Source organism: Euprymna scolopes, chromosome 6 (genome assembly GCF_053919585.1).
Source record: "Euprymna scolopes isolate OS-2025 chromosome 6, ASM5391958v1, whole genome shotgun sequence".
NCBI lineage: Eukaryota > Metazoa > Mollusca > Cephalopoda > Sepiida > Sepiolidae > Euprymna > Euprymna scolopes.
Window position 1 is genome coordinate 37,741,185 of NC_136487.1, and position 23,992 is coordinate 37,765,176.

The following is a 23,992-nucleotide window of genomic DNA, read 5'->3' on the forward strand; positions in this document are numbered from 1 at the left end:
TCTAAACATCAGCCTCTGTCCCATCGACGAAATGTTGCACCCCTCTGCCTGTTCTACAAGTACTTTAACGGTGAATGCTCTGTGAAGCACTTGTGCCCCTTCGACGTAAATACCCCTGACAAACCCGACAAGCAGCTAAATCCCACCCCTTCACAGTAGAGATCCCTAGATGTAAGAAAGCCTTATACTCCAGTAGTTTCTTCCCCAGAACAGCTAGACTTTGGAATTCCCTTCTGGTTTCCTGCTTCCCCAACTGTACTGACATGCAGAAGTTGTCAAAAAAACAAATACATAACAAATAAATGTTATCAAAGGCAAGATAAGTTACTTTTCTACCTAACTGGATATATTTTTTGTGTTTTTATTCAGTGTAACATTCAGCTCGAAAAACATGGAGTGTTTACCGATGTATTAGAAAATTCAAAATGGCGGCCGACTCTCTCTCTCGGAGAGGGGAAGTTTCGGAAAAGGTATTATAAATAATAAACTAGACAAAATACTGTTAGAAATTCGCTCAATATATGTTACCGTGACATAAGTTGACATATATTCGGTTGTTTTTAATAGTATTTTGTCTAGTTTATTATTTATAACATCTTTTCCCAAAGTGCAACGTGAACTGACATCTTGCTGCCCTTGATGCCTATGTCCCTAATAGTAGCTCCTACAACAAAATGGCAATGTGCCTTGTTTGGGATTAAAATGTAAAAAAAAAGAAAGAAAGAAAGAATGCAAATACAACGATAGTTGCAAAGAAATTGTAATTTTTATTGAAGAAATGCTTGACCTCACTACTTTTTATATCAATATTATATATATAATATATTATTATTTCATACGAGAATTTTAAATTAAATGTAATTTATTAAAAAGAAAAAAAGTAGTCGCATCTTTCTTTCTGATCTAGCAGGGGCATTCGGATAAGTTTCGAACTTACTAGTAGTATATCTATTTCATTTCAGTTTTATTCAGTTCTGCAATTCGAGTTTCGCATAAACGCAGGTTACATGATTCATTGGTTTCGGGCGTAACGAGTCAACATAACCAAAACTTGAGTAATTCTTTTTTGGCACGCCAGGACGCGAGCCCGCCAAAAAATACGCCACGCGCCAAATTTCATTCCGTCATAAAAAACAACTTTCTACAGAAACAAAAAACTTATTTTTACATTTTTATCTCGCGAATAAACATAAAATTATATATTAAAAACCGCGTTTATTATTTTTAAAATCAAATAACGGAGTTGAAGTAAATGTTTTCAATTGTAAAACAAAACTATTTTTTTGGTAAATGTCCGTGTGAATTATGTTTTCTAAAGAAAAAAATTGAATAAAGTTTATTTTTACAAGAATGTTTAGACATTTACCTAGCGAAGGAAAAAACGCGTTTATAATTAAAAAAAAAAAAAAAAAAAAATTATACACCGGGTATCAAAATGGCTTCTTTTTTTTTTGTCTTAAACGAAAGTGACTTGTTTGATAAAATTCTGTTTTTGCGTACTCATGACTTATTTTTTCTAAAGAATAAAATTGAATAAAGTTTATTTTTGCAAGAATGTTTAGACATTTATCTAGCAAATAAGCATAAAAATATATATGAAAACCGCGTTTATAATTTTTAAAAACTCAAAATTATACATACATAAATACATACATACATAATAATACATACATACATACATACATATACACACACACTCCAAAACTTACCTTTGCGAGGTAGTAACCTGTTATCCGTAGCTATGATATGTGTAATGAAAATCCACAAGTTTTACAGGAAAAAAAGCTTCAAACAAAACAGGTGAAACGTTTAAAAGATAACAAAGAATGCCAAACTAGTACGCATGCATATTGACATTTGAAATAGGCTGAAATAATATTCCCAACTGATATTTAATATTTCGTCAACGGTCTCAATATATTTTCTACATGGCAAAATAATTAGATTTCCATTTTGTCACGTCCACTTTTTATATCTTATGGAACTGGGGCATTTAAAAATTCAGTCTGTGACAAGGTGTGTGTATATATATATATATATATATATATATATATATATATATATATATATATATATATATATATATATATATATATATATATATATATAGGTGTGGGTTACATTCAGATGTTCATGCATGCGAAATTGGCGACGGTTGGTTGATTAGTTTATTCAATTCCCACGTTGCTGATGTGATACGGCACGAACAAAAGCTGTAACCATAGGATTCGATTTATATTGGCATAGCAAAGCCTCCCCCCACTTTTTGTTCAGCCCACTTGTTTGTTTGAAAAGTCTACTAGATATAGTGCGCTCCGATCAAGGTGTCGGACCAAATATTAATGCTATTTCTCCCTTTCCCTTTGCAAAACTCAATCATGTATCGCGATCACAAAAACAGTTTTCTCTACAAAACAATCACATTCCATGAATAAATATTTGAAGATAAAAGAAAAAACGGCGGACGTTGAAAATCTGAGCCTCAAGCCTTACCTTATAAATTCCACAATTTTAACTTTTTAAAAACTTTTTTCTTGTTAATATCATCCAATAGAGACTTATGTATCAGATAATTTAAAAAAAAAAATTTTAAAATCATTTTTTGACTTTTCACGACTTGTTCAGTTTCCTATTATAACGTTGTAGTAAATTAAACACGAACTTAAGGTCCACCCGCACTTTAAAATAACCGGACGTAACTCAGCGTAGTTACCCCCACCCTCTCAAATTTTACATTATCAAAAGGTTTAATTGAAAAATATATTTTTAATCGGCTTTCTTGGAAGAAATTCCACGAATTTAAAAGTAAATAGACCATTTAAAATTTAAAAAAATATAAATAATTCCAATATTTCTTCAAAGAAAACCAATTAAAAAATATTGGAATTTATTTATATTTTTTTAAAATTTTAAATGTTCTAAATATACTTTTAAATTCGTAGAATTTGGATGATATTAACAAGAAAAAGGTTAAAAAAAAGTGAAAATTGTGGAATTTATAAGGTATTAGCGGGGGATACCCGGCGTTGCCCGGGGGTTTAGAGGTGTGTGTGCTCGGGCGGGGGTGGGGGTTATCAAAACATAAGAATAAGCGAAGTAAATATTTTTAAATATTAAATATTAAAACTTTAAAACTTAAAAAAATCGAAAAAAACACCCCAAAAAACTAACGTAAGGCAAAAGAACGATGTTAAATGTAAAAATCGGAAAAACAAAAAAGAAAACGCGAATGTGATGGAAAAAGAAAACAGAAAAACGAACGTTAAAACTTCTTTAAAAAATCTGAAAAATAACCCCCCCCCCAAAAAAAACACGTGAAAAATGGCTTCCGAGTGTTTAGAGGTGTATGTGCTCGGGCGGGGAGGGGGATAATCAAAACATAAGAATAAGCGAAGTATAAAAAAAATCGAAAAAAACACAAAAAAATAACATAAGGCAAACGAACGATGTTAAATGTAAAAATCGAAAAATAAAAACAAAAGAAAACGCGAATGTGATGGAACCCCCCCCAGAAAAACGAACGTTAAAACTTCTTTAAAAAAGCTGAAAAATAAAAACAAAAAACATAGAATGTGAAAAATTGCTTAAATAACCCTGCTTCAATATCAAAATTTAAAAAAATCAAATAAGAAAAGAAGACATCTCACATCACGAACCCAGAACATTTAGCTAATGAGACCGCGGTCTAAGCAACTGAGCTAAGATGACGTCGCCGAAACTCTGTCACTTTTTCAAATATTTAAAGTAAATCAGGTTACGACGTCGTATGACGCATGCATAGAAGCGAATTCGTCATGAGAGGACGGTTTTTGCTGACCCCCCCCCCACTGTAGAAATATGCTGATTTTAGGGTGAAAAAAATTAACGTTTTTGGACAATTTTTCGATATTTGTCGGGCGAAGGATGGGGCTTTCATATGAGACCAAATTTGTGAATTTTTGTTCTGTCTGTGTTTTTAGCAGATATACAAACACACACACACATACATACATACATTTTCGCTTTTATATATATACTAGCGGGGGTCCATGGCGTTGCTCGGGTGTTTGGAGGTGTGCGTTGGTCGGGGGGATTAGATTTAAATAACCCTGTTAAAAGAAAAAAATATAGTTTTAGTATAAAGGTAGGCTTGAACCCCAAACGTTTGACACGGAGGCGGAAAGGAAATGGAAATAAAACCCTGCGACCTAACCATCTCGACCACGGGAACAGATGAATTGATAAGTGTGTTAATTTGACGTTTATAAACCGAAACTAGCAGGTGCGACAACGTCAAGTTGCTGAAGCCAGTTTCTGTTTTCCCCGCTACGCGGTGATCAAACAATAAAAAAAAAACACAAACAAAACTAACGTAAGTCAAACGAACGATGAAAACAGAAAAACGAACACGTGAAAAATGGCTTCAATAAGCCTGTTTCGATATTAAAATTTAAAAAATCGGTGGGTACCCGGGTGTTTTTGGGTGTCGCTAAGAATAAGCGAAGTAAAAAAAGAAAAAAGAAACAGAAAAGCGAACGTTACGTGAAAAATGGCTTAAATAACAGTGGTTCAATATTTAAATTTCAAAAATAAAAAAAAAGATCTCACACCACGATTCGAACCCAAAACATTTTGATAATGAACCAAGGCCTTAACCAACTGAGCTAACGCGACGTACATGAAATTTTTTCGGTTTTTCAAGTATTTAAAGTAAATCAGGCCACGACGTCATCTGACGCATGCATAGAATCGGTCATTGTTACGAGAGGACCGTTTTTGTTGACCCCCCCCCCCGTCGAAAATTATCGATTTCGGGGTGAAAATGTTAACGTTTTTGGCCAATTTTTCGATATTTTTCGAACAAAGGATGGAGCTTCGATGTGATACCGAGTTTGTGAATTTTCGTCGCGTCTGTCGAAAGTTTTTAGCAGACATCCAAACATACACACATGTATATATACATACATTTTCGCTTTTATATATATATAGATAGACTAGCGGGGCTACTCGGCGTTGCTCGGGACCGTATAAACAATGAGAAAAATGAAGTTAATTTTGAACATATTTGTTATTCTTCGGATAGAAGAATTTTTAATGTCTATGTATCATTAGCTTTTCCGAGCAAATGAATATTTTACCTACACTAGGACGGGTATTACACGTATCAAATAATTGTACCTTATCTAGGATAAGTAATTTATACCATATATATGAAATAATGTTTCCTTTGCGGGGATGGGTAATATACAACACATATTTAAAATAATTTTACCTACACTAAGACGGGTAATTTAAATAGATATATTAAACAATTTCACAAACTTTTTTTACCCCAAAACGGACATTACTTTCTCCAACTTAACCCCCAAAAGAAAACTCAAGAGCACGTTTAAAATTAACATAATCATGCTTCTTTCTACCCACTACTACAACCATCACATCATTCCCGGATTAGTACATAAAACATTTTAACAAATATAGATCACCCCCTATAGAAACTGGCCTAGGAAACTTTCATAGAAAACCAACAATATATATGCATTAATCTAATTGTGAGATCATTAACTGTTTAAGCCATATCTGGAAGCGACTTAACCAATGAAGTAATTTTGAGATAGAAAATTGTTTAAGCCATTTCCGGTACAAACTTTATATTTCACCACCCTCATTTAATCCAGGGCGATGCTGATTATTCTGCTAATATATATTTACCCCTATCTCCTTCAATCCCGGGCGACGCCGGGGATATTGCAAATATATTATCTTACATATCTCATGCAAGCTTGAGTAATGCCGGATATTCTGCATTTGTATAAGTGCAGCTATCTAATACAATCCCGGTCGACGCCAAGTATTCGTCTATTCTGTATTTGTACCTATATCATTTAATCCCAGGCGATGCCAGGTATTCTGTTAGTATTTATCTGCACCTGCATTATTAAATCCTATATATTTCCACCAATCTCATTCAATACAGGGCGATGCAGGGTATTCTGCTAATATATATTTCCACCTATCTCATCCAATCCCAAGCAACGCCAGGTATTTTGCTAATATATATTCTAACCTATTTCATTCGATCCCGGGCAACGTCGAATGTTCTCCTAGTATATATCTCAATAAATCCAATGAAATCCTGGGAGACGCAAGGTATTCTGTTAGTATATATTTCAATCAATTTAATTCAATCCAAGGCAACGCCAGGTATTCTGCTAATATATATTTGCATCTATCTCATTGGATCCCAGGCGCCCATGTATTCTGCTTGCATATATTTGCATGTATTTCATTTAATCCCGGAGGATTCCAGATAATCTGTAAGTATATATGTGGACGTATGTCGTTGAATCCCATAATTCTTGGATATGTTACAAATTTCCACAATCATTTTTCATAATTAAACCCATATGTCTTCCCACTCTTACTAAAATAATAACTTTGATACATTTCACATGTAATCATTTTTCATAATTCTTGGATATGTTACTAATTTTGACAATTATTTTTCATAATTAAACCTACATGTCTTCCCACTCTTACTAAAATAATAACTTTGATACATTTCACATGTAATCATTTTTCATAATTCTTGGATATGTTACAAATTTCCACAATCATTTTTCATAATTAAACCCACATGTCTTCCCACTCTTACTAAAATAATAACTTTGATACATTTCACATGTAATCATTTTTCATAATTCTTGGATATGTTACTAATTTTGACAATTATTTTCACAATTAAATTCACATTATCCACCCTCGTACTGAAGTAATAACTTTGATACATTGGCTGGGCTGTTTGTTTTATTACAAACACACCAATAAAATAAATCACATTTCATCATTTTTCATAATTCTTGGATATGTTACTAATTTCGACAATCATTTTTAGTGATTTAACCAACATAATCGCGCCTCTCTTACTAAAATATCAACCTTGGGACATTGTCTGGCTGGTTCTTTCATTACAAACACCAATCAAATAACTCACATTTCATCATTTTTCATAATTCTTGGATATGTTACTAATTTTAACAATAATTTTTCTTGATTTAACCCAAAGTATAGCCCCGCTCTTACTAAAATAATAACTTTGATACATAATCTGAGCTGTCTATTTCATTACGAACACGCCAATCAAATAACACAAATTTCATAATTTTTCGTAATTCTTAGATATGTTACTAATTTCCACAATCATTTTTTATGATTTAACCCACATAATACATCCCCTCTTTCTAAAATAATAAATTTGAGACTTTATCTGGGCTGTTTGTTTCATCATAACACACAAATCAAAAAAACTTTTATTTCATCACTTTTCATAATTCTTGGATATCTTAATAATTCGACCATCATTTTTCATGATTTAACCCACATAATCCCCTTCCTCTTACTAAATTAATAACTTTGCTACATCGATCTACATAAAGCATTTTGTAATCCCAAGTAGTCACCCATCTGATTATGACCAGACTCCATATTGTTTAACTTTGTTGATCTACATACAGCATTGGGTATTTCCAAGTAGTCACCCATCTGATAGTGACAGACTCAATGTTGCTTAATTTTAGTGATCTGCATAAATCATATGGTAATCCCAAGTCGTCACCCATCATAGAATGACCAACCTCATTGTTGCTTAACATTAGTGAGCTACATAAAGCATTTTGTATTCCCAAGTAGTCACCAATCTGATAATAGCCAGACTCCATATTGCTTAACTTTAGTGATCTGCATAGATCATTTGGTAATCCCAAGTAGTCACCCATCTTAGAATGACCAACCTCATTGTTGCTTAACTTTTGTGATCTACATAAAGCATTTTGTATTACCCAGTAGTCACACATCCGATAATGACCAAGACAATGTTGCTTAACTTTAGTGGTCTACGAAAAGCATTTGGCATTCCCAAGTAGTCACCCATCCGATAATGACAAAGACAATGTTGCTGAACTTTGATGAACTACATAAAGCATTTGGTATTTCCAAATATCACCCACCTGATAATGACCAAGACAATGTTGCTTTACTTTTGTTATCTACATAAAGCATTTTCTATTTCCAAGTAGTCACCCATTTGTTAATAACCAAGACAATGTTACTTAACTTTAGAGATCTATACAAACCATTTGGTATTCCAAAATAATCATCCATCTGATAATGACCAAGACAATGTTTCTTAACTTTGGTGATCTACATAATGCATTTTGCATTCCCAAGTAGTTACCCATTTGATAATAACCAAGACAATGTTGCTTAACTTTGGTGATCTACATGAAGCATTTGGTATTCCCAAGTAGTAATCCATCTTCGAAATTGTCAAATTGGACCTGTAGTGCAGAAGCATCTTCAAAATTATCAGGTCCGACCCATACTGCACAAACCTTCAAAGTCGTCAAATTGGACTTATATTGCACAAGCACTTTCAAAATTGTTGAATCGGACCTATACAACGGAAGCATCTTCAAAATATTTCAAATCAGACCTATACTACACAAGCACCTTCAAACTTTTGCAAATCCGACCTATACTGCTCAAGCACCTTTAAAATTTTTCAAATCAGTCCTATACTGCACAAGCACTTTCAAAATTTTTCAAATTGGAACTATACTGTACAAGCACCTTAAAAAATTTTCAAATCGGACCAATACTGCACAAGCTCCTTCAAAATTATCAAATCGGACCTATAATGCACAAGCACATTCACAATTGTCAAATCGGACCTATACTGCACAAGCATCTTCAAAATTGGCAAATCGGACCTATACTGCACATGCACCTTCAAAATTATCAAATCTGACCTATACTGTACAATGACCTTCAAAATTGTTATATAGGACCTATACTGCATAATGACCTTCAACATTGTCAAATCGGACCTATAGTGCACAAGCACCTTCCAAATTTTGCAAATTGGACCTATACTACACAATCACCTTCAAAATTTTGCAAATCCAACCTATACTGCACAAGCTCCTTCAAATTGTCAAATCGGACCTATACTGCAAAAGCACCTTCCAAATTTTTCAAATCGGACCTATACTGCACAAGCACCTTCAAATTTTTGAATTGGAGATATACTGTACAAGCACTTTCAAATTGTCAAATCGGACCTATACTGCACAAGCACCTTAAAATTTTTCAAATCGGACCGATACTGCACAAGCACCTTCAAAATTGTCAAATCGGACCTAAACTACACAAGCACCTTCAAAAGTGTCAAATCGGACCTATACTGCACAAGCAACTTCAAAATTTTTCAAGTCTGACCTATACCGCACAAGAACCGTCAAAAGTGTCAAATCGGACCTATACTGCACAAGCACCTTAAAATTTTGCAAATCCGACTTATACGGCACAAGCACCTTTAAAATTTTTCAAATTTGACCTATACTGCACAAGCACGTTAAAACTTTTCAAATTGGAGATATACTGCACAAGCACCTTCAAAATTTTTCAAATCGGACCTATACTGCACAAGTACTTTCAAAAGTGTCAAATCGGACCTATACTGCACAAGAACCTTAAAAAGTGTCAAATGGGACCTATACTGCGCAAGCACCTCCAAAATTTTCAAATCGGCCTATAATTCACAAGCACCTTAAAAATTGTCAAATCGGACCTATAATGCAGAAACACCATCACAATCTTTCAAATCGGACCTATACGGCACAAGCACTTTCACAATTATCAAATCGGACCTATACTGCACAACAACCTTCAAAATTGTCGAATCGGACCTATATTTAACCTATGTCATACAATCCCAGGCGACGCATGGTATTCTGCTAGTACACATCCACCTATGTCATACAATCCCGGGAAAAGCCGGCTGTTCTGCTAGTGCATATACACGTACTTCATCCAATCCTGGGCTATGCTGGGTATTTTGCTAGTACAGATATCCACCTATGTAATCCATTCCAGGCGACGCTGGGCATTTGGTTAGTACATATATCAACCAATTTTTTCCAATCCCAAGCAACGCTGAGTGTTCTGCTAGGAAAAATTTTAATGAATTTTATCCAATGCCAGGCCATGCCAAGTAATCAGCTAGTATATATTTCATGCTAGTGCTATGTCATACCATCCCTGGCGACGCTGGGTATTTTGCTAGTACATATACACCAATTTTATCCAATCCCAGGCTACGCTGGGTATTCTGCTCGGAAACATTCAATGTATTTCCACCTACATCGGCTAATTATATCAACCAATTTTTTCCAATCCCAGGCGACGCTGAGTGTTCTGCTAGGAAAAATTCCATGAATTTTATCCAATCCTAGCTGTGATGTTTGGAATATGACATCTTGTCTTAATTTAGTATACGAAAAATATATAATACGCATCTTTTTTTACTTGGTCTTTTGGCTAAGATCAAAGTATAGTATCTGTTCTTAGAATTAAAGCGGTTTCATCTTTCGCCCCCTCCCCACTAAGAAAATAAGGAGGAGGCCATACCTCGGATCTGAAGCTGTAGAGAGAAAAAAATCGTTACTCGAAAATAAGGAGGATTTATGCCTGGTATGTCACCAAATCCATTAACTCTCATTTCGTATTATATTAAAATGTGTAAGTAAACAAACACTGATTAACTCATATTATGACTCCCACCTTCCTCCATCTAAATAGAATCAGGTCATAGTGTAACTAATATAAATATTTGTTTTGTTTTATTGTTGTAAAAACAGGCATCGATCGCCTCATGCTAAATACTTTTAAACGTAATTTTTTTATTTACTTATCATTTTCTGCTTAATATTTTTGGTTGAAGTCTCGGATTTTACTATTTTTAACTTGCTAATAACTTTTGTAGCGTTTTCATAATGTATAAGTTTATAGTTTAATTTGTATGATTGTTGCATTTTTTTACCAATAACAACCAATATATGCAATGTTTTTATATACAGACCGCCATTACAGCTTGCTGACATCAAGATCACGTGACATGACTCAGCGGTTTTTGAATACAGGGTGACCCCCCCAAAACGGGCCCGTGTACACTTTATGTGGTAGAGTTGGGGCCCGTTTTTTTAGGTACTTATAAATCGATTTAAAAATACGTAATGTTTAACGTTAAAATGTCACTTTTTTGAGCTCCCCCCTGCAGAAAATCGGTTAGCTGACCCACTTCTAATGGTCCTTTTGGGCCCAAATTTCGATATTTGTCGTCCGGAGGGTGAAGCTTCAATAGGATACCAATTTTGTTAATTTTTGTTCTGTCTGTCGAAGTTTTTAGCCGACATACAAACACACACACATTTTCGCTTTTATATATTAGACTAGCAGGGGTGGGTACCCGGCGTTGCCCAGGTGTTTGGAGGCGTGTGTGGTTTTGGGTAAATCAAAACTCGGGGGGAGGGTCAAAATAAAAAAGTTTTGGTAGATGAGTATGAGGATCGAACTCGAACCCTTGAGGTGAAGTTGGAAATTAAAGTGTGAAAAAAAAAAGCAAGATATTAACGGAAACACGTTTGAATTTATTTAATTACTTAGATTTGACAGGTGCACGTTTTAAGGATTTAATGAGGTCAACTTTGACTGCGGGATAGTATTTCATTTAGGCTTTTTTATTTTTATTTTATGTTGGTGGGGTCCACATTGAATAGCAATTGTTTGATATAAGGAAAATATTTCCACATTGATCAAAGCTGATTACTTTCGGACATTTCCACCGATAGACAGAAAATACCACCAGAATTATAGGAAAAAGACTAATCCATATGCAGCGAGCAACAAATGTTGAATATTTATCTCCCCGAAGTCGAGCAAATTAAATAGACAGGCGAGCTCCGTTGTTAACTCGGAGATATTATAATTTCTATGTGATATAAAAAGTTTTAAGAAGTTGTGAGCTGACCGGCCGCTTCTCTACTTTCTTGGACATACACAAAAAGCGAACATACATATACACATTTTCGCTTTTCTATATATAGACTGGCGGGGAGTACCCGGCATTGCCCGAGTGTTTGTAGGTGTGTTTGGTTGTTAATGAAAACCTAAGAATAAGCGAAGTAAATAAAGAAAACATAAAAACGAACGTTAAAACTTAAGCGGGTGGGGGGTACCGGGGGGGTAATCAAAACATCGAAAAAAAACTAACGTAAGGCAAACGAACGATGTTAAATGTAAAAATCGAAAAAACAAAAAAGAAAACAGAAAAACGAATGTTAAAACTACCCCCCTCCAAAAAAAAACATGTGAAAAATTGCTTAAATAAGCCTGTTTCGATATTAAAATTTAAAAAATCGGTGGGTACCCGGGTGTTTTTGGGTGTGTGTGATCGAGGGTGGGGGTGTTAATGAAAACCTAAGAATAAGCGAAGTAAAAAAAAAAACAGAGAAAAACGAACGTTACGTGAAAAATGGCTTAAATAACCCTGCTTCAATATTTGAATTTAAAAAAATCAAAAATTTTTTTTTTACATAAACGTCACCACCTATCAAGGCCGATAGGCCACTCAAGGATAAGGGTTAAAGAGTGTAGAGTAGTCAAAAGGACAATATAGTAATCGATAGTAATGGAAGTTCGGTAAATTTGTTAACTTAAGTGGAACGGCTCACTAGAAATTTGTTCACGTTGGACTTGAAGACAACCATATTAAAGAAAGCTGGAAAGCAGGAAAACGGAACACAATTCCACAGGCGTGCAGTTCTAAGAAAGAAGCTTTGATCATGGAATCTATGTTTAGGTTTAGGTACAGATAAAGAGTGGGGAAAATTATTGATAATGTTTTCAGCTAGTCTAATGTTTCTTGTGAAAGTTTGGCGAGGGGGACCATAGATTGAAGCTCAGTGTAACACTTTCCATGAAAATAACGATAAAGCAGAGACAAACTCGCAACATCTCTTCTGTGAGACAGAGGTTGCAGCGAAGAGAAAAGGACATCTCCCACTAGGCCACGAAGTCTATTTTGAACCCTATCAAGGCAGGACAAGTCTTTTCTAGCAGCTCCTGCCCATATGCGGCAACAATACTCCATCCTTGGACGTATCTGGCTCTTATATAGATAGAGAATTGCATCAGCAGTGAGATATCTACTGGATCGATAGAAGGATCCGACCATTTTTCCAGCGGCCTTGGCAACAGATTTGATGTACGTATTCCATTTAAGATCAGGAGTAAAGGTCAAGCCCAGAAGCTTGTCAAAACTTGAGGCCTCCCCAAGACGAGAGCCATTCATTTTAATTGATGCCAGATGGGGATCAGAACGTTGATGATGTGAAGATAGAAACTTGGTTTTAGAGGCATTAAAAGTAACCAGCCACTCCTTTCCCCATTGTACAACGTGATCAAGACCAGAGGAGAGAGAATCGGAGAGAACTTGGTCGTTTACTGTCTTAGATGTGCTACCATAGATGGTAGCGTCATCAGCAAAAATGTCTACGAATGATGTAAGGATGTGATTTGGAAGATCATTAATGTAGACCAGGAAAAGGAGCCAGGATCGACCCCTGAGGGACTCCAGCATTTAAAAAGATATCTCACACCACGATTCGAACCCAAAACGTTTAGATAAAGACCCAACGCTCTAACCAACTGAGCTAACACGACGTACATGAAATTTAGTCAGTTCTTCAACTATTTAAACTAAATCAGGTCATGACGTCATCTGACGCATGCGTAGAACCGATCTCGTCATGAGCGGGCCTTTTGTTGACCAACCCTTGTAGAAAATTGTTGATTTCAGGTTGAAAAAAATTAACGTTTTTGGCCAATTTTTCGATATTTGTCGGGCAAAGGATGGAGTTTCAATATGATACCAAGTTTGTTAATTTTTGTTCCGTCTGTCGAAAGTTCTTATCGGACACACAAACATACATACATACATTTTCGCTTTTATATATATAGAAGGCTCAGATTGATAACGTCCGCCAAAAAAACAAAAACAAAAAAGAACTTAAAGCATAAAAACTGTTGTCCAAATGATTGAACCTGTAAAGGGTTGATAAGCCGTAAAACAAAACAACGAAAGTAAATTCAAGGAATAAATATTCGAAGATATAAACAACTTGGGTACTCCTTGGGCGTTGACTTCCACGGCGGCCACCATATTTATTTAATAGCCACTCCCTTACAAAGGCTAGCGCATACGCGGATAACATTTAATTTATTTATTCACTGACTTACAAACATTTTTAATTTACATGCGCGGAGGTCCACCACCTCCACAATTGTTTTTAAAATAACGACTTTTATAGGTTTTTGACTATGCTGAATAAGAATGTCCTAGTTAAATCTGCCCCCCCCCAAAATGGGGTTTAATTTTACAGTAGATATTGTTCTCGAAAATAAATAATAAAATATGTTTTAAAATAATTAAATATATTTTATTTTATAATTTAAAATTAAAAACATTAAACAATAAAAATAAAATTTTGGTTTAATTTTACAGTAGATAACCTTTTGTTTACATTAAGCGAGATACAGGTGTCAACCGAACGAGTCTCTTTTATTGATTACATGGTTCGAGGACATTTGTACAACTAAACGGCAAATCTGCCTGTTTGTAAACGTGGAAATCATCAATAAACGGTTTAGTTACTTTTCATTTTAATATTCTTTGAAAATGTTAATAAGCTAACGTAAGTAAATAAAAATAAAATTAAAAATGTTATCCGAGCGTGCGTTAGCCTTTTGTAAGGGAGCGGCTATTAAATAAATATGCTGGCCTAGGTGTGTTAGAAACTGACCTTACGAATGCGTGAAAAAATATCGAACAATTCTACCCCTGTCTTTCCAAGCTGATAACTACTCGAAAAATGTAATTCAACCCCTATTTTTTTTTTCAATTAAAGGAGCAAGAATAAAATTTAAAAAAAAATAACAGGTTTAATAGCAAATTATGCAATATTTGTTTTTTAATCGGCTTTCTTTAAATGATTCGAAGAAAATAAACGAAATTTAACTCAGGTCGATTATAAAAAATCGATACAAATAAAAAAAAACACTTACCTTTAAAAATTACTACTGTAGTTGCATTATTCATTGTTAAGAATTTATCCATATTTATATTTTAAAATCCATTTATTTTCTAAAATAAAAGAATTTTTTAAACGCCTACTTGAAAACCCCACCATCATGCAAACATTTTACGTTTTTATTTAAAACCGGAAATAGTTTTGTTTTTTTTTAATTATTTTGAATTACGGGTGGACAGAAGGAAGTAAAATTCGCATGTTCGCGTTAGTCGTCTACCTTTGCGCGTAAATAAATTTGTGCCTCCATACCTGAAAACTAGTCACATTTTATTTATAATTTTTTGCCTTAAAAAAACAACAATAAAAACAGTTCAAGAAATATATATATATTTTTTTCATTTCTCAAAAAATACACGCGATTTTGATTTAATATATTTAATTTCCACTTTATGGAGCGAATTTTTTTTAATATCTAAAAAAAAAACGCATTGAATGAAATATAATTAATTTTCGTAATAAAAAGAAACTTTCTGTACAATATAAGATTATAAGGATTCATTTAAAAAAACAAAAAACAAAAAAAAAACAACAACGTAGTTTCAAAAAAGGTTATAAACTTCGGACTTTACAGGTAAATTTCTAAAAAAACATTTCGTTTTTGTTTTAAATTTGAATATATTATTTTTTGATCTTTTATCTTCAATTTGTGATATATAAAACTTTGGTGAGTAAATTAATTATTTACTTTTTAATAGACATTTAAATGGGGGGATTTAAAAACAATAAAAGTTTGTCTAAAATATTATATTCGGTTTATTGGAAAGAGCATAAAATTTCACATTAACCCTGAAAATATCGTAAAAATTGAATCAATAGAATAATTTTTATAGATTTTTAAAGTTTAAAAATTGAAAAATATTTAACTCATAAAATTCAACTGATTTCATTATGTCAAAAAATGACTGCTTGGACGCTGGTCGGCACTTTGTAAACACAACTCTCCAAAGTAGGTATCTCAAAACTAATTACTCCCAAAAATGGCGTCTCCAACATTGGTTCATCTCTAAAGATGCACAAAAAATAATGTGCCTGTGTTAATCTCCGGGTTATCTATATAAATAAAATAGATGTATGTATGTATGTATGTATGTATGTATCATGAGCAGAGTGAGCAAAAAAAAAAAAAACAGAGCCAGAAGTGAAACAAGTTTCAACACACAACTTTGTCTGCCATATCCGGAAAGGGAGGGTGAAAGAAGCAGTGGATGGGCGGAGGTGCCAAATTGGTCTGAAGTGTGAGGTGTGCGGAAGATTATGCCTGAGCAGATCTGGGCTGATAAGCAACCAGGCTACTCATCAGCGCAGTGGGCCACAAAGCAATCTTGTGTTGTCAGATCAAACCTGAGTCAACTGCGGGCGGACGTACAAAACAGCAGGTGGTTTGAAGCGGCATTTGATTATACATAGAAGTTACCATCAAGAATGTGCTGCTAGTGGTGCACATGTCTGCACAATGTGTGCCAAAGAATGCCAGAGTTTGACAGAGCTTAAAAGCCACCTTCGTGCGGCCCATCACTGATTTGTTTTCGTGTTCCTGTATATCTTTTGTTATGCTATATCAAGTAATGGCAATGTCCGAAAACGAATTTGCTGCCATCATCATCAGACTGAGCAAAAAAAAAAAAAAAAAAAAAAAAAACGGAGCCAAATGCAAATGCAAAATGTTCATTTAAACTTTCTGAAATACTTTTATAAATTTAACGTATGTGTAGATTCAATCATAGCTAAAAATTGTTTAATTTTAAGTTTTTTTATCTATATGTCCGGTTAGCTCAAACAATAGGGAACGCAGCTGAAGGGCTAAATGATTAGGTTTCGATTCTAGCTGATAGCACCTAAGTCATTGAAAAAAAAAACAACTGTTGAAATCAGTACTGTATATAATATTCAATAGAGAATTTGCTCTATAATAATAAATACAGAATCTGCATGAATTAAATATATTTAACCGTATTTTACGACTGGTAGGGCCACCCCCTTCCTACTAGTTAAAATGTAAATAAAAATGAATGAAAAGACAACGCATTTTTATACATGGGTTGCGGTTTCCACCAAAAGAAACCGCTCACCAAAAAAGAGAACTCAATTCAAAACGCAAAAACCACAGCCGGCGGCCCTTAAACAAGTACTTCGACGTTAGTAATTATCTCATGGAACTCTGAATAGTACGATTCCGCTAGAATAATATTTACAACTTTCTCAGCTTCAATTTGATATGACACACGAATATAAACCACAAATAGGTGACTCCGTATAGCACTTTAAAAACACAAACACAAACACAAATCAAGAACGATAAGCGACGACCAACACTGTAAAGCTACGATGTCTACAACTACGTCCGCCGGACCAGTATAAATACGGTGGGTTATTCCAACTAGAAACAGACCATCCGGCTCGCCACATATGTACCCCTATATATCAACATTTACAAAAAGTAATGGGCCAACGTTACTCATGATAATTTTAGAATATAGATGCTAAGATGCATAAATATTCGTTCATGCGCTCAGAAGATAGCCTAACCCTGTAAACATACACAGACATCTCTCTCTATCTCACTGTGTAAGCTGAATGTACCCGGCGTTGCATGGTTGAAACATACTGCTGGACGAAGGGATTAGTCACACACTATTTAAGATACACTGAATATTCTAACTTCTTACGAAAAGTGACCACAAGTTGAAACATACTGCTGGATGAAGGGATTAGTCCCGTATATATTTAAGAGACATTGAATATTCTAACTTATTACGACAAGTGACCACATATTGAAACATACTGCTGGACGAAGGGTTTAGTCACATTCTTTTTAAGATACGCTGAATATTCTAACTTATTACGAAAAGACACCAGATGTTGAAACATGCTGCTGTACGAAGGGATTGGTCACATACAATTTAAAATACACCGAATATTCTAATTTATTACGAAAAGTGACCACATGTTGAAAGATACTGATAGACGAAGGGACTAGTCACATACTATTTAAGATATGGCGAATATTCGAACTTATTACAAAAAGTGACCAAATGTTGAGACAAAATACTAGACGAAGGGATAACTCTCATAATATTTAAGATACGCTGAATATTCTAACTTATTACGAAAAGTGACCACATGTTGAAAGATACTGATAGACGAAGGGACTAGTCACATACTATTTAAGATATGGTGAATATTCGAACTTATTACAAAAAGTGACCAAATGTTGAGACAAAATACTAGACGAAGGGATAACTCTCATAATATTTAAGATATGCTTAATATTCTAACTTATTACGAAATGTGAGCACATGTTAAAAAATCCTGGTAGACGAAGTGATGAGTCACATATTATTTAGGATACACTGAATATTCCAACTTATTACGAAAAGTGACCACACGTTGAAACATACTGCTGGATTGAGGAATTAGTCACATAGTAGTTAAGATACACTGAATATTCTGACTTGTTACGAAAAGTAACCTCATGTTGAAATATACTGCTGGATTGAGGAATTAGTCACATAGTAGTTAAGATACACTGAATATTCTGACTTGTTACGAAAAGTAACCTCACGTTGAAACATACTGCTGGATTGAGGAATTAGTCACATAGTAGTTAAGATACACTGAATATTCTGACTTGTTACGAAAAGTAACCTCATGTTGAAATATACTGCTGGATTGAGGAATTAGTCACATAGTAGTTAAGATACACTGAATATTCTGACTTGTTACGAAAAGTAACCTCACGTTGAAACATACTGCTGGATTGAGGAATTAGTCACATAGTAGTTAAGATACACTGAATATTCTAACTTATTACGAAAAGTGACCACATGTTAGCTTTAGGGGAGCGTAAAACACATCTATCTTTGTCTACGAAAATAAAACGTGAAGTAACTCTAATAGCTTACATGAATAAGCAACTTCCGGTTTTAAATGCAGCTGTTGTCAACTATTAATTATTCACAATGAATTAAATATAAATTAAATTTAAAAGGAATCAACTTAAAATAATATTTCTAAATTGAATTCTATTACAACATGCATTTAATAACATCGGACATGATTTTTTAAATAGATTTTCTTTAATGCAATATGCAAATGAGCTTACTCATTGAATTTAGATATCTTTTCAATGAATACTATATATGGAAATCACGCTGGAACAGCAGCGTATGAAAGCACGTTTTCAGTATAAAAGTTAATTTGTGAACTAGTTTACTTTTTAAAAATACGACTTAATTATAATATAAATATATATATATATATATATATATATATATATATAGTTTTTTTTGGTAGAAATGGTAATTAAATGCTTGGTATGTCGGTAATGTTTTAGTTTGGGAGTTTAAGGACCTTAGGTGGATGTGGGGGAGGGTCTGGGAAGTTAATTTCTGGTGTGGCTGAGGGCATAGGGATACTTGGAGGGGGAGGGGGATATGTGGGGGTAGTAGGAGGGGAGTTGCTTTAAAATTCGAGTCTTAATGTTTAAGTTTTTTTGTGTCTCGTTGGTGAGATGGTTTCTTGATAAGTATGTCTTGACCAGTTGGGTGTTCGCTTAGGTTCAGAGACGGGGGGGGGCTATGATTCAGTTTATTTATTTGGTTTTATTTGTTGTTAATTGCTTGGAGAGGGTTAGCTAGCAGCCGCACGTGCGAGCACACACATGCGCACGTACACATATATATACTTAAAGAAACGTTCATATGTACACATACATCTCCGCCCTGGCGTGCAGATATATGCACATATGGGCGCATGCATGCATAGACACCCGCGCCGCTCCCACTGACGTCAAATTTTCCTTAAGGTGCTAAATTGAGTACGTGTGCGTAAGCATGGATGCGCTCATACACACATCGACACCCATACCCCCAAGGAGGCATATACACGTTCCTAGATGCGAATCAATATGCGCAACTAGGCCCGTGTATGGGTAGGTCGTTTGTGTAGATGACGAATAACATTGGGCCAATTACACTTCCCTGCGGTATCCCGCTCGTTACTGGTGCTGGTCTTGATTTTGCTCCGTTTACTACTACACACTGTTGCCTAGCATTTAGGAACGCCTGAATCCAGTTGACGACTTTGCCCTGGATGTCGATACTTCCTCCTGCATCGAGAGTTTCTGTCCAGGTATCCATAACATCCAGAAGCTGAGTAGTACAGGACCTTCCCTGTACAAAGCCATGTTGTTCTGTGCTAATAAGGTGGTTTTCCCTTAAATGCCTTATAACTTCTTCCCTGACGAGTTTTTCCATCACCTTACAGAGTATGCATGTGAGACTAATTGGTCTGTAGTTACTCGCTTGTAGTCGGCTTCCCTTCTTGAAGACGGGGCAGACTGTTGCCTTTCTCCAGTCCTGTGGTACTTGTCCCTCTAGCAAAGATCTACGGAAAAGCAGTGATACTGGGTGTGCCAAGGAATCAGCTACCTTTGAAAGGATAAGAGGGTTGATGCCGTCTGGTCCTGCAGCCTTGTTGGTCTGTAAGTTCTTGAGTAGTTTCCATACTTTTTCCTCAGAGATTTCAAATGTTTCTAAAGGTACGTTATACTCAGTAGGTGGTGGGTCGGGTAGCGGACCATCGTCTTCTCGGGTGAAAACGCTCTGGAAGAAATCATTTAGTATATCTGCTTTTTCTTTGATGTTCTTTTGCTTCCATCTTCCATTTTTAGGTTTCCTATTCCCGATTTCGTTGTCGCCTTGCTTTTAACATATGACCAAAATGCTTTGGGATTACTCAGCCTCAGCCGCTATCTTAGCTTCTAGACCCCTTTTAGCATTACTAATTTTTAGTAAATTGTCGTCGGGTGTTGGGTTATCGTGTATTAGTAAGTTAATTGTTTTGTATTTTCGTAATAAATGATAGTTGCAGTTTGAAGTTTTTTTTATGGAGAAGTGTGCTTTTATACAATATTTTTTTATTATTTTACCATCGATTTTATCATTAGGATGCATTTGGTTACAGTAGAATAGGTTATTATTATTATTATTATCATTATTATTATTATTATTGTTGTTGTTGGTGTTATTATTATTATTATTATTATTGTTATTATTATTGTTATTAGTGATTTTGTGATAGCGCCTAAAGTGTGTTTAATTTGTTGATTGATGAAGTAATTTAGAAAATTTTCTAGCACACGCACACACATATGTATGTATGTATGTATCTATCTATATATATCTATATATCTATCTATCTATCTATACACACACACACACACACACACACACACACACACACACACACACACACACACATATATATATATATATATATATATATAATTTCATTGCAGAAATTCCCCTCTGAACCAAATTACGGTAGGTTTGCAATAATAGATGCCACATACAAATTTATTATGTTTAAACTTTTACCCACCACTTATGTAACCTTTAAAAACCGTTACGGATACATTTATTCGTAATAATAAAATCCAATTTTAATCCCTATGATCGATATCATCACGATCGCCAAGATCTATAGACGAAGTAGTTCGTATTTTCCTCTCTACCTAAAAGTCTTCCCACTCTCCCAGTAAGGACCAGGTTAATATATAACCATTATAACTATATTGACCTGACACCCTTATTAATTGGATTAAACACTCAGACACCTTCAACTTCCATTGCACTTCACTATTCGAAAATAATGATTTCTCCCAAATAACACTTCGCCTATTCTCATTGGCTGCGACCATTAAATTCTACTATTCTGGATTGTACACCATCATACAAAAAACAAACTGCAACCCTTAGTCAATATGGCCGATCAATCGTCACGCATTGTTTTCAATCAATTATAATTTACTATTGCCGCTTTCCCTTTATTTTACAGACTGATTTTAGCAAAAATTAACCCTAAAATTTACTTACAAGTTACACATGCCATTAAGCAATATTTGGATTAACATTATTTACACAATAACGTTCTACTAAATTGAACACATACTTTGCGCTCATCACCAAGAAAAATATTGCGACAATATTGAAATATAAAAGATAAAAGTGATAATTTTTTTCGCGTACAATTTATCGTTTTTCTTATCTGAAAGTTAAGTTTTTTATCGATGAAAATAACGTGAAAAAAGAAAACAAAATGTAAATTGTGGAATTTACAGAAATGGGGCAATTTCATAAACGTCCGCCGAATCTCTTAATAAAAGAGAGTTGTAGTAGCCCCCTACATCAAAGTGGCACCGAGCCTAGATTAGGGTGATTAGGCAACAACAAAAAAATTTTTTTCAGTTTCGTAATCATAAAAACTATTTCTTTTATATAAAACACATTATCATTACTTTTCATTAAGTTTGTATTTGACTACATTTATGCCATGTTTTTTACTTTCTTTGTTTGTCAAATATTTTACGCTGCTAAAATACAGATTTCCCCTTTATTACATTGTCTACGGATATACTTATTTGTTATATATTGGCTTTTGTTTTTTTTTTCTTTAGTTATTTTTTGTTTAGTTCTCTTTTCAGGACTACTTTTTCAGACTAACTTTTTTTTTAGGTAATTTTACTTTACTACCAACTACACTATTTCCTTTAAACGGACGACTTTTAAGGATTTTAGACTATGCTTAATAAGACAATCTATTTTAACTTTTGCGGAGACATGTAGTTTCCGATATATAATGAGATGCATTACGCACTGTAATTCACTGTTTTGCGCACATGCGATAAAAAATATACTTCTCTCTGCACGACACTGCCACCCACTCCCAAGCTTTTTTGGTTTATAGTCTTTGCGGGTGAGTATGCTGACAACATATACAATGCCACGCAAAAGTATTGGATACATTACATTTTTCTTCATAACTTTAATTATGGGTCACGATTTTATCTAAAATTTGGTCAGTATATTCCTAATACTATTCTTACTAATATTTGGGGTAGCAACTACAAAATTAAAGTTTAGAAAGTTTATATTAATGGAAAAATATAAATCAACTAACACAAAAGTATTGGATACATTGATTTAATATTTGGTTGCATAGTCTTTATTGCGTTCAACAGCTTCCAATCGCTTTCTATAGTTGAACACATGTTTTTTGCAAAGATATGCAGGTATTTTGCATCCTTCTTCTTTGCAGAACTGTCTATTCCGAAAGCCGTTTTTACCATAGCGAGGTTGGTCGTGTCCGTTCCATATGACGTTCTTAACATGAGGAGGTTAGGGGTATCTATTCCGAAACCCGTTCTTAACATTAGGACGTTCGGGGATTGGCCACCACCAACAACCATAGTTTAATATTTTACAAGGAGGGGGCATGCTTCTACTGGGCAACGCCGGTTAACGGGTCCTGCTAGTTATTAATAAAGTTTTGTGTTATGTTCGAGAATGCCTTATAAAATATTTTGTTAGTACATGAATTGCGTATACCTCAGTAGATGACATTTTTCACTACGGTTATTTATGCCTATAGGGAAATTCATTTTTTTAAATTAAAGACTTGGTTCTTTACTAGCAGGCTTTTTATACGGGTAGCTAATCAATTTATCAGTGTCGGCTTTAATTTTCATATCGAGGAAAGTAATCGTGTTATTTATATTTATTTTATGTGTGAATTTTAATACCCAATCACTTTAAGTGCTTTTTCGATTATTGTTAATTGATCTAACTTTCCATCAATAAGAGGTTGTTATCGACGTTCCTAACATATTTTCTTTATAAAAATATAATTTGTTACATGTGTCAGCTATGATTTCTTTTAAAAACCAGTGTCATCAAGCCACTACTTTACTACTAGAGACTAGTATCCCGATGACGCTGGATTTCGAAAGAAATCACAGTTGAAACAGGTATGCATATATGTAACCAATAATGTTTGTATAAACAAAGAAAATGAGGCAATATTTTATAAACACTGGTGTTTTTTTTATTGCCATCTAGGCAACCGAAGCAATATATATATATATATATATATATATATATATATATATATATATATATATATATATATATATATAAGAGAAAGAAAATTAAAACTGTAAGTTGAACTTTACAATCAAAATTTATTGT

The 23,992-nt window shown here is 34.2% G+C and overlaps 1 protein-coding gene across 2 annotated transcripts in view; it reads right to left on the reverse strand.

Moving 5' to 3' along the window:
- Positions 1–23,992, reverse strand: part of LOC145277612 (uncharacterized) — a 130,765-nt gene that overhangs the window by 75,791 nt on the left and 30,982 nt on the right. The window contains exon 1 of one of the 2 annotated variants that reach the window (XM_080129142.1): positions 1,710–2,024. The exons of the other annotated variant lie outside the window; for it this stretch is intronic. The gene's annotated coding sequence lies outside the window, so the exon portion shown is untranslated. Of the gene's footprint in view, positions 1–1,709; positions 2,025–23,992 lie in introns of those variants that run through there. 2 annotated transcript variants of the gene reach the window in all.